The 10,570-nt window shown below is 32.6% G+C and overlaps 1 long non-coding RNA gene across 1 annotated transcript; it reads left to right on the forward strand.

The window, feature by feature from the left end:
• The first annotated feature begins 5,178 nt into the window (after positions 1 to 5,178).
• LOC106469099 lies at positions 5,179 to 9,585 on the forward strand. Its single transcript, XR_002612802.1, has 2 exons — positions 5,179 to 5,225; positions 7,456 to 9,585. It is a non-coding gene; the product is annotated as an uncharacterized LOC106469099 (long non-coding RNA).
• The last annotated feature ends 985 nt before the right edge of the window (positions 9,586 to 10,570 follow it).

A 10,570-nucleotide genomic window follows, 5' to 3' on the forward strand; every position in this document is an offset into this window, starting at 1 on the left:
CGGCTGAAAGGGCGAGCATGTTTGGTGTGATGAGGATTCGAACCTGCGACCCGCAGATTGCGAGTCGAGTGCCCTAACCACCTGGCCTCGTGAGGCAATTAAGGGTACTGATAATTTTGGAGCAATCTGTATGAGTAGACTTTATTGATGAACTGAAAACAACTATTTCAGTTTAAATTTAATGTGAGTGTTATCATTTATGGCATGAGTGTTAAATTTAGTTATTTTTGAAGCAATAGTTTATCACAAGTTTGTTTACATAACTGTTGTGAATCGTAAATTGTGTACTACAATATTTATGAATTGGTGATAATGAATTGTTAAAATTTAGTGTTATTGTATCATAATGTTTAGTAGTGTGTGGAATGTTCTAGTTTGAAAGATAGATCTAGATTTTGTTGCTGTGAGTTTAGCGATAAAGAGCTCATAGTGACGATTTGTAAAGTGAAAAATACAATTATTTTAAGCTCTGGATACAGTTGTGATAACCAATACTGTAATGAATATTTGTTTTACTTGTTTTAATATATTATTTTAAAACAAGTGGACAGTATAAACCTAGCAAATATTACAATACAGGCAATATAGAATTTAATGTATCCCCATGGTCACGCCAAAAATAGAAAGTAATTACCCTGATATAAATTGGAAAACGTTTGGGACAGGGTAAACTCCAATCATTTTGAAGCCGGTCAATGCAATTTCGCCCTTGAAACGTTTTCAAATCACCTCTGTAAATAACTGCTCCTTTTGTTACTACATCGAAACTGTATGCCATGCTATATATAACTGTTTCATTTCATTATTAACATCAGTTACGTCATGTTCACTACAATACTTTTCTGTCATCCTGTTCCTGTCACTCAATCACAAATGTTTTTCTTTTCTCAGGTTACTGTGGACATTTAAAGTGCAGATTTGTGTTTTCAGATGTAGGAGAATCTTCGAGTGCACGCAGCAAAACGTCTCTGAAATCTTGATAAAGGTAGAAAAACAGTCCCCATGTATTTGAGCGCTGACAGAAATCGAATCAACAAAAACTACTTCTCGGATAGATGAGTTCCAGAAAAATCACACATCTTCCAGAACAATAATGAAGCTCTTGACTTTAAGTTGTAACACCAGTGCTTCCACTAGCTACATGTATTTGTCTTTACGACAGCATTCCTGGATTCCAAGTAGTATATTGGAGGAGAAGGACTGTGGCGGGCCAGTATCACCTTGGAGGATCTGATATTGATACAGGGATCTACTTGTGTTGTGAGCAATTATGAACTAGGGTTTCTGTGTCTGTAATTGGAAATAGACCAAAAGCTGCACATTGACTTTATCCAATGATAATAATTAATTACTTAGTTTTTTGTGTTAGTGTTGAATTTTTCTCTCTTACAATTGTTTTTCCGCTTCATCCTCCATAGTGAAAATGAAAACAGAAGTAACATCAAACTATTTAAGTATATTTACTTTGTTTCCAATCGCCAAGTGGTGCGTCCCCGCAACTTCATCTCTAGAGGTGTAACGAGTGTCGAGATTTGCAAAGCCAAGTGTCAAATATTTCTACTCAGGTTTTTTTCTCCTTGGAGCAAACTTCATAGAGCATGCATCATAAATAGATATTTATGTGGTATAAGTTGGTTATTTCCTCTGAAGAAGAGAACAAGCAAACCAAAATGTATTAATCCTCATGTATAGTTTTCAGGAAGTTATTTATCCAGGAACCATATGTCAGCCATCTCTCATACAGAAAGATTTGCTGATGGACCTCCCAGAACAGCCTAGTCAAGATAGGAGTTAGATATCTCATAACTTCATATTACTACTATGACAGTACAACATCTAATAACTGAATCATTTTTTAGTTACCATGTTACTATAGAAGGTAAAAATTACATGATATGCTCAAATATCATAATACTACCATGAGACAGAGAGATAATGTATAAATATATATTTATTTGGTCTGCAGCATGTGTCTGTCAGGTGATTAAAAATACCATGTGTGAGTCTACCATATTTAGTGTGTGTGTTTTGTCTTTTGATCATGGCCAATAAATGTAGTGTATTGCTCTGACATTTCATCACAAGACATCTCATTGTAATATGTGTCTGCCATGAACTGATGTGAAAACATGTATAGTTTGCATCTGATATGTCATTTCAAGCAATTGTGGGCTGTACACATGTCACCTCCATGTGACAAAAGCCAAGGTCTGTGATTTAGTCTGTTATGTTACTATGGAACAACATCTATGATATATATATCTGTCAGGTGATCAAAAGCCAACATGCTTAATATCTATTTGCCACGAGACCATGGACAACATGAATAGTATGCACCTGACATGTGGCCACAGGCCAACATATATAGTATGTGTGTATGCCTACTATGCTATCACAAGTTAACAGGTGTAGTAGGTGTGTGTGTTTCCTAAAGCCATGTATTAGTATGTGTACTATCAGTCATGTCATGTGACCAAAGGTGAGAATCTGAAATTTTATTCTGCTATAGTCCTACGCCATCACATGTATTCTGTGTTAGACACGCTATCACAGGTCAATGTGTGTTCTTTGTTTCTGCCAAGTGACAATTGGCCAAAACATGTAATGTATGTCTGCCAAGTGACAATAAGCCATCCCATGTAGTGTGTGTTTGCCAAGTGACAACAGATAATAATATGTAGCATGTGTGCGTTCTTTGTCAGACAAATGACAGTGGGCTATTGCATGTAGTTGTGTCTATCATCTGTCAAGCCACAACAGTTGGTAATGTGTAGTATTCGTATGCGTGTGTCTGCTTGTGACAATGGACCATAACAAACAGTGCCTGTCATTTTATCTGCCAAGTGACAATTGGCCAAATCATGTAATGTATGTCTGCCAAGTGACAATAAGCCATCCCATGTAGCGTGTGTTTGCCAAATGACAACAGGTCATAACTTGTAGTTGCGTATGTCTTAGCATGTAGTATATGTCTGCTAAATGATAATGGGTCATAATACAGTGTTTTTCTACCTTAACTCTACCATGTAGCCACAGATTAACATGCGCTATATGATGCCCCACGTGACCATGAGTCAATATCTAGTATGTATGACTCCCACGTGACCATAATACAAAATTTGTAGAGAGTATCTGTCGTGTGTAATGTATTGTCTGCCTTGTTACCACAGACCAACATATGCAATGTGATGCTTCCATGTAACCACAAGCCAAAGTGTTTAGTATGTGTGACACCCAAGTAACCAGATCCAACATGTATAGTGGTTATCTATCATATAACTACTTGCCAATACGTGTATTATGATGCTGCCATGTGACCACAGGGAAAACCTATAGTATTTGTCCTACAAAAACAGGTGTAGTATGTATCAGTTGATGATTCCATAATATTGTTTGTAGTTTGTCTTCCATGAGATCATAGCCCATCATGTGCAGTGTATATTTTTCAAAAGACCATATCATCACGAGTCATCATGTGTAATGTATATCTGCAAAGTGAGTATCATGTTTGCTATGAGACAACAATGTAGCTGGTGTAGTGTGTGTTTTCTATGTGAAAGCACGACCTTGTATAGTGTGTATCTGTTACGTGGTCATAGATTATCATGTATAATATATGTTTGCAATGTGATCATGCTACCACATATAGTAACCACTGGTTAATACATGTACAATGTCTATGCTATATGACCCAGGCTAAAATGTGCAGTGAAAGTCATGTCTAGCATTGCCTTTGCAAGATAGTATGCTTTGTGTGTGTGTGTCTCTAACATCCATTGGCTCACCCATGTAGTATGTATCAACCACTTGGCCACTGACCCTCACATGTCGTTTGTGTCTGTCATGAGAGTTAGGTAGTTGTGTGCAATATGTATTTGTCATATGATCACAAAGTGACACATGAAGCATGTGTATCGTATGACCAAGGATTAACACATGTAATGTGAACCAACGATATGACCATAAATCAACATGGAAACAAGCTAACACGTGCATGCGTGCCTCTCAAGTAACCATGAGCGTAGTGTGTGCGTCTGTGACGCGAATACAGACAACATAAGTTGTATGCATCTGCCATATGGTTACAAACCAACAACTGTTGTATTTTTCTCCCACTTGACCACAGGCCAGCACATGTATATATTATACTACTCTATGATATCATGTGTCATCATATGTAATGTTTCTTTTATAATGTGTCTGTGCATATCGTGTTCCACAAAATAAAATGTCTAGTGTGTGTCTCTTATGCCTTCAGGACAACACCTGCACTGTGTATTGGTCATCTGGGCTGACACAACAATACGTATTGTATATAACCACAGACCAGGATAAATAGCCTGTGTCTGCCTTTTTAACCATAATCTACATATGCAGCATATAATTGCCATGTTATCATAGACCAGGATATTTATTTTGTGTGTCTTTTATACCACAAATTAACATGTGTATGCGTCTTGTGGTATTGAGGTGCAGTAACGTCTAACAGAAAAGCCAAAAAGTTACCATAAATTTCATGTTCAGAACTGTTAAGTTCATAATAAATTGAAAACGGAACATAGAGGAAAACAATCAAACATAAGTGTAGTTTTAAACATAAAATTCTTTATTAAACAATTACTGGCCAGGATTCTTCTTTTGTATCGTCTGGCTATTTGAGTTGATTGTTGCAAAATAATAAACAACGACCACAATAGATCATGAGTAAGAGAGCCAGAACTATTGAAATAACTTAAATACTTGTGTGAAATAACAAAAGTCATGTATCCCAAGTCCACAGTCTACATACTTCAACCACTGTTGAACACATAATGTTAGCCCAAGCCATGTTTTCATGTTTCTGTATTGCCTGTTTGAATAAGCTACTTCCAAAGAAGTGTGTAGAGAAACATATATACACTAGCTTGAGATTCAAGCACGAATGTTGCAATATATAGCCAGCCATTACCTGTGTAAAAGGATTAGCACAGGTTTGCGACCTTGAGACATCCAGTCAACACAGATGTGATTAACTACATGCAAAAACTTTATGAATGCTAGAAAAAAATATTACATGAATACATCTGAATAAGACTATATTCTGTACTAATTACGGAAAGTTGAAATTAAAAATTATTTCAATCATGACAATCCCGGAATCTTCTTTCTTTATTTCTTAATTTAAAAATAATATATTTTTTTAGAGGTCGCTTTAATCGAATATGAATACGCAACTAATAAGTTAGGTGATGGGATGTTTCAATAAATATTACTTGTACTCTTATAATGAATGTATATTTAAGTTAACAAAATACATAATATGTATATATTTGCAACCTATTAGTAAATTTTAACTGCATAAAATGGTTAATGTAGGCCTAAAAACGTTCATGTTGTATAACTATACCATGTGGTTCTAGCACACACACACTCACAGTAGTGTGTTATTGTTAATATGTAGGCCTAGTGACTAAATATATTTAAATATAACTAAATATAGAAGGCAATGTTATTTGTTGTGAACCAAGCGGGTTTATCTTGCTCTTCCACTGTTATAATTCTAGTAGAACAGTAGCCTGTATAAGCTAAATGTTGAACATCATTGGATATTTTTACATTGGTTGTAAAGTGTAAAGATTCAACTTTGAATGGATTACAAATGTTTGTACTGATTTTTATTGTTATAAGTTTTATCTTCAAGCACTTTTCTAAAAATAATCAATACCTCATTATAAGTAAATTAGCGTATAAATAACTAGTATTTGACGTGAAGTTTATTAATTTAGTTTTTGGATATCACAAAGAGTTTGTAATATGTATACCTTTGACTTCACATGATTTGTAGTTGAACTACAAATCATGGGAAGTCAAAGGTATACTGAGTAGTAGTTAATCTCAAAACTATATTTTTTGCATTTGGTTATGTACTTAAATCTCTTGCTTTAACAAGTCCCTCAGTCTTATATTTTACTGCTTGATAACTTGCATTGTTTTTAACTGAAAATGCATTAGCATGCCCTTTTATGGTGTCTACAAAGTATGTTTACAGACAATAGTAATAACAAAGTAATGGTGTATATATTTCAATGAAACAGGAGTGTTGTGAAAAATGTGATAACAGTAATATAGAAAAGAAATGATAAATTATTAGCATATGTCCCATTCAAAATGACGGAGCAAGTACTACCACCTCCACCCAATAGCATACCTTAACCTCACGTTTAATATGTAACTGAGATAAATAAATTTTGTAAAATCAAACTTGACCAATGAAGAGGCAGAAAAGTGCATTTGAGGCAGTCAGATGTCAGTAGATTTTTGTGTGAGCCAATCAAAATTAAGATCATTCATGAAATGAATTTGTGGCATATTCATGAAATAAGTATTGGTAAGAATCAGTTAAATTAACAACTTATATTATATAGAAAAGCCAGTGTGTTTTTGGTAACACTACCTAATATTGTTGTTAGTCTGTGTACTGAACGTATAAAATCAAATGTTTAGACAAAAAAACTGGAAATATATTTGTTGATTTCGTAACTTAGAGTCTCTGTTGATTAAAGAGGTTTGTTTTTTATTAAAAACATTGGTGATATAACAGAAAATAGCTTAATTCAGAAATGATTTAAGTTTAAAATTGAATTGATACTTTTACTAAATGTTTTACTTTCATGATAGATTTTATGCTCTTGGTTTTAGACTAGGTGATCCCAACATTCACCCCACCCACACACCCCTCAAAGTCCCCTTGCAAATAAAATCATAATGGAAAGACAGTAACCGAACTATTTTGGCCCTTATGACTCCTATTTCAAGAGATCAAGCGTAATGTGGCACACGCTGTCTTTTATGTAGGTTAGATATCCCATTTTAGTTCAAAATAATGTAATAAACATCATCTACTTAATAGTGTTTAAAAATATTAATATATTTAATAATAATATTACGCATAAACAGCTGATATTCTGAGAGGGTATGCCATACATTCTTATAATGTAAGCACAAAAGTGGTAGATTTTGGGAAATGTTACAGATGTCCAAATTTTGAGAATTTATAGTCTAATTGTTAAGGTTATATGATATAAGGACCACAGTATTTTATGATGTAGAAATAAACTATAAGTTCTGCTCTTTTCTTCATTTGACTATATAAAGACAAACCTTAAGTGTAGTATAACTGTGTTTATGTGGTAAATTTTACACACCAGAAATACTGTAGGTATCTTGATTTTGTGATATGATTGAATGCATAACTAACAGCAAGTTTAAATGTGCTCTGGTGCAAATATGTAAATAATTAATCACTTTCATCCATCTTTCTCTAAGACATTGAGAAATATCTTTTAAAGTATTTGTTGATTCTTTTCTACATATTAATTTATATTTGCAAAACTCCGTAAGGAAAATAATCATCCCATAAATCACTATAGTGAGGTAGTGTTATAAGCTATAATTACAATATTTTTTCATTTTCAGATTTATAAAAAACAGAAAATAAATTGCATAGCAATTTTTTGGAATTGGCAACGAAATGAATTGTAAAGATTCTGCTCAGCTTTTAATTCTACCAACGCTGAGGACACATCAATTTTCAGAAACTGTATTTGGAAGTACTGTTGAGTTCTTTGTATTGAAGATGGTTGGCAGTTTCTTTTTGTGGATTGGACAAGACAACAAACTACATAATCTAGCTCTAGCTATGAAAACTCCATATGATAAACTACCTAGTTCCACATTTTTACTGGGAGATCATATAGATACATTATCATCTAGTTTGGCACTGAAACTCAGTCAGAAAACAGGAAAACAAGTGTTTGTTAGTTACAATCTACCATCAAGCGAAGTTGCACTGTTAAATATAATACATGAACGACTTGCTAAAGAAATGAAAGAAAACCCTGATAATTTCTGATACTAGTAAGTTGTAAAATAATGTAAACATCTGTTTTCATTACAGTTAAAGTTCATTCATTTGTTTAAGAAATAAATGATTTAGTCACTCAGAGGATAAGGTTTGGTAATCTTTATATCTTGCTATGCAAGATGTATTTAAGTATTCACTAAATCATGTTTGTTTATTCATTATATAAAGGAAAAGATATGATCATTTGAAGAATAACATAGTATTGTGTAAATTTAAACATGGAAGTTGACAGTCCTTTAGATGGACTTGGTTGTTGTTTACCATCCAGAGATCAAATATTACATTAACCAGAGGATATTACAGATTTAGTTAAGAACATCATTTTTATGATATCCTTTATTTGAAATTCTTTAACTCATTATCTTTCCACCTCCTGCTTAGTTTTTCCTATTGTTTTTTTATGTTTGTATCTTTTGATTTTTTAAATACTTAGTTATTTTTACTTTTTTATTTATTTTTTATTTTATTTTTATTTTTACAGACCTTGCACTTTAAAGTTCTCCTACTTTATTGATGAGTTGCAGTTGAAATTGAAACTTTTTTATAAGTGACTCAAAATGCAATCTCCTGTTTCAAATGTTTTGTGCAGGATGTATTCATATGATTGTAATATTATGGTTTTTTTAGGTACTAGTATCTCATCTAGCAGTCTTATGATTTATTGGTATGTTTGTTGTACATGTATTAGCTCCTTTAGTATAAACAAGAAGTAATCACATGGTAACTAAGTTGCATACACATGATGCATTGATCATCAAGATTTTGTAAAATAGTATTGGTAGTTTATTGATTTTTTTGTTTTAAAATCATCTCAAACATCTGAAAAATAATAATGAAGATTTTGCCATAGTGAGTACTTATTATGAAATTAAAATTCACTCAGTGATAACTGTTATTTCGTTTTTGTGGAAAATTTGGTAAAATATTAACTTTTATTTAAAAATTTGTCATATAATGCATGTACAAAACATTTAAAATTCATAAAAATGGGTTTCAATTTCAAGATATGCATCATTACCACAATAAGGTGGTATATTTCTAGCTTGTGTATTAGTTTTAAATTATTTGTGACTTAAAAACAGTGGACAAAATTAAGTAAGCCTTATTTTTGTCATTCATAAGCCAAATGTCTAGGAAAGATAATTATAATACACTTCATGTGTAAAAATCTGAAACATTACATCATAGCTTTTAACAGGTGTAGTTCAATTGACTTCTAATTAAGTCTGTACTGTTCAGTAGTTTGTGAAACAGCTTGCCACCAACAACGTGTAACACAAGTTTTCATTATAATTTTTTTTCAATTTATTGAATTTGTTTTCCAAAACATATACACACTATATCTGTTCTAAATATAATGTGTTTAGTAAGATGCATTTATCATCACTATTGAATATTAAATAAAATTGAAAATATAGATAAGTATTTAAATAGTGATAGAATAAATAAAAACTTTAAACAACTTAGGAAATATGTATTAAACTTTAATGATTTGTAATAATTTGAAGTTCCACAGTAAAGTCGTACTGCTGGGAATAAGTAGATAGAGTGCAGCCTACAACCGCAACGTCATGCCGGTCGTAGGCTTCAAGGCAAAGGTCTACTTTTTTGTGTACTAAAGTTCGTCCTCGTCTTGTCCACTTCTGATTAAAATAAACCAGTATGATTTTTCAGAAATTTAAGTTTGTGAACAACTGATTAACAATTATTTTCATCAACTACGCACACTATTTTGAGTAGTTATACTAAACTGAATGGATATATATATATATATATATATATATATATATATATAATACCTGTTTGCCCATGAAGAAGAAAGGTCCACCTTTCGAAAGCGCTCGAGTTATAGTGTTTTTATTCATTTCTCTCGAGACTTTTGGAACCTACCTGTTTTTCTAACATCGTGTATATAATACCTGTAATAGACTAGACAGCTACCATTAATACTAAACCGATGCCTTTAAAAATTGATATAAGCCAAGGATTGTGGTACACTAGACAAGTAATTTTCAATGATAATAGTATATTAGACAAATATAACTAATTGTAATAAAGTACAAAAATGTTTTAAATAGTTTAGAAAATAATAAAGGCGCTTGATAAGTGCAGCCCAAAACACAACGATAATTAAAATTAGAGAGTATGTGGTAAGCAGAATCTAAATCTTTTTAAGCATTCACTTAAGATTAAGGTATTTATAATCTGTGCTTTGATATACTGTTGTCAAAATCAAATCAATCGGGGAGATCATATCAATCATTTCTAATTAATTCAACCTACATAGCAAGTTAATTGATAACAATCACGTGAAGTGTAGATGTTTTATAATTTTTAAACAGTACTCTTAATTTCGCCATTTTGGAATCTAAATTAGAGGTGTGTGTAAGAATAGCATTTCAGTAGTATCTTTTGTCTCCAACAAGTCACTACCCAAAAAGCCCTTCGATACTAGAACTAGTCAGTTGGATGAGTACCTTCGTCAGTGGCTATTGTACAGGAGGAAAAACAAAAGGATTGATAAGACTGAACAAATGGTCACTAATCATCATACTCCTTTTTATGTCTCTGAAAGGAAATTTCTTAGACTTCCCTTGATTATTCAGGCCACTATTGGTCTTGGGCTCTGTTTCTTTGTTCTAACTGTAAATTACCTGAGTTAGCGAT

This window comes from Limulus polyphemus, unplaced genomic scaffold (genome assembly GCF_000517525.1).
Source record: "Limulus polyphemus unplaced genomic scaffold, Limulus_polyphemus-2.1.2 Scaffold3302, whole genome shotgun sequence".
Lineage (NCBI taxonomy): Eukaryota > Metazoa > Arthropoda > Merostomata > Xiphosura > Limulidae > Limulus > Limulus polyphemus.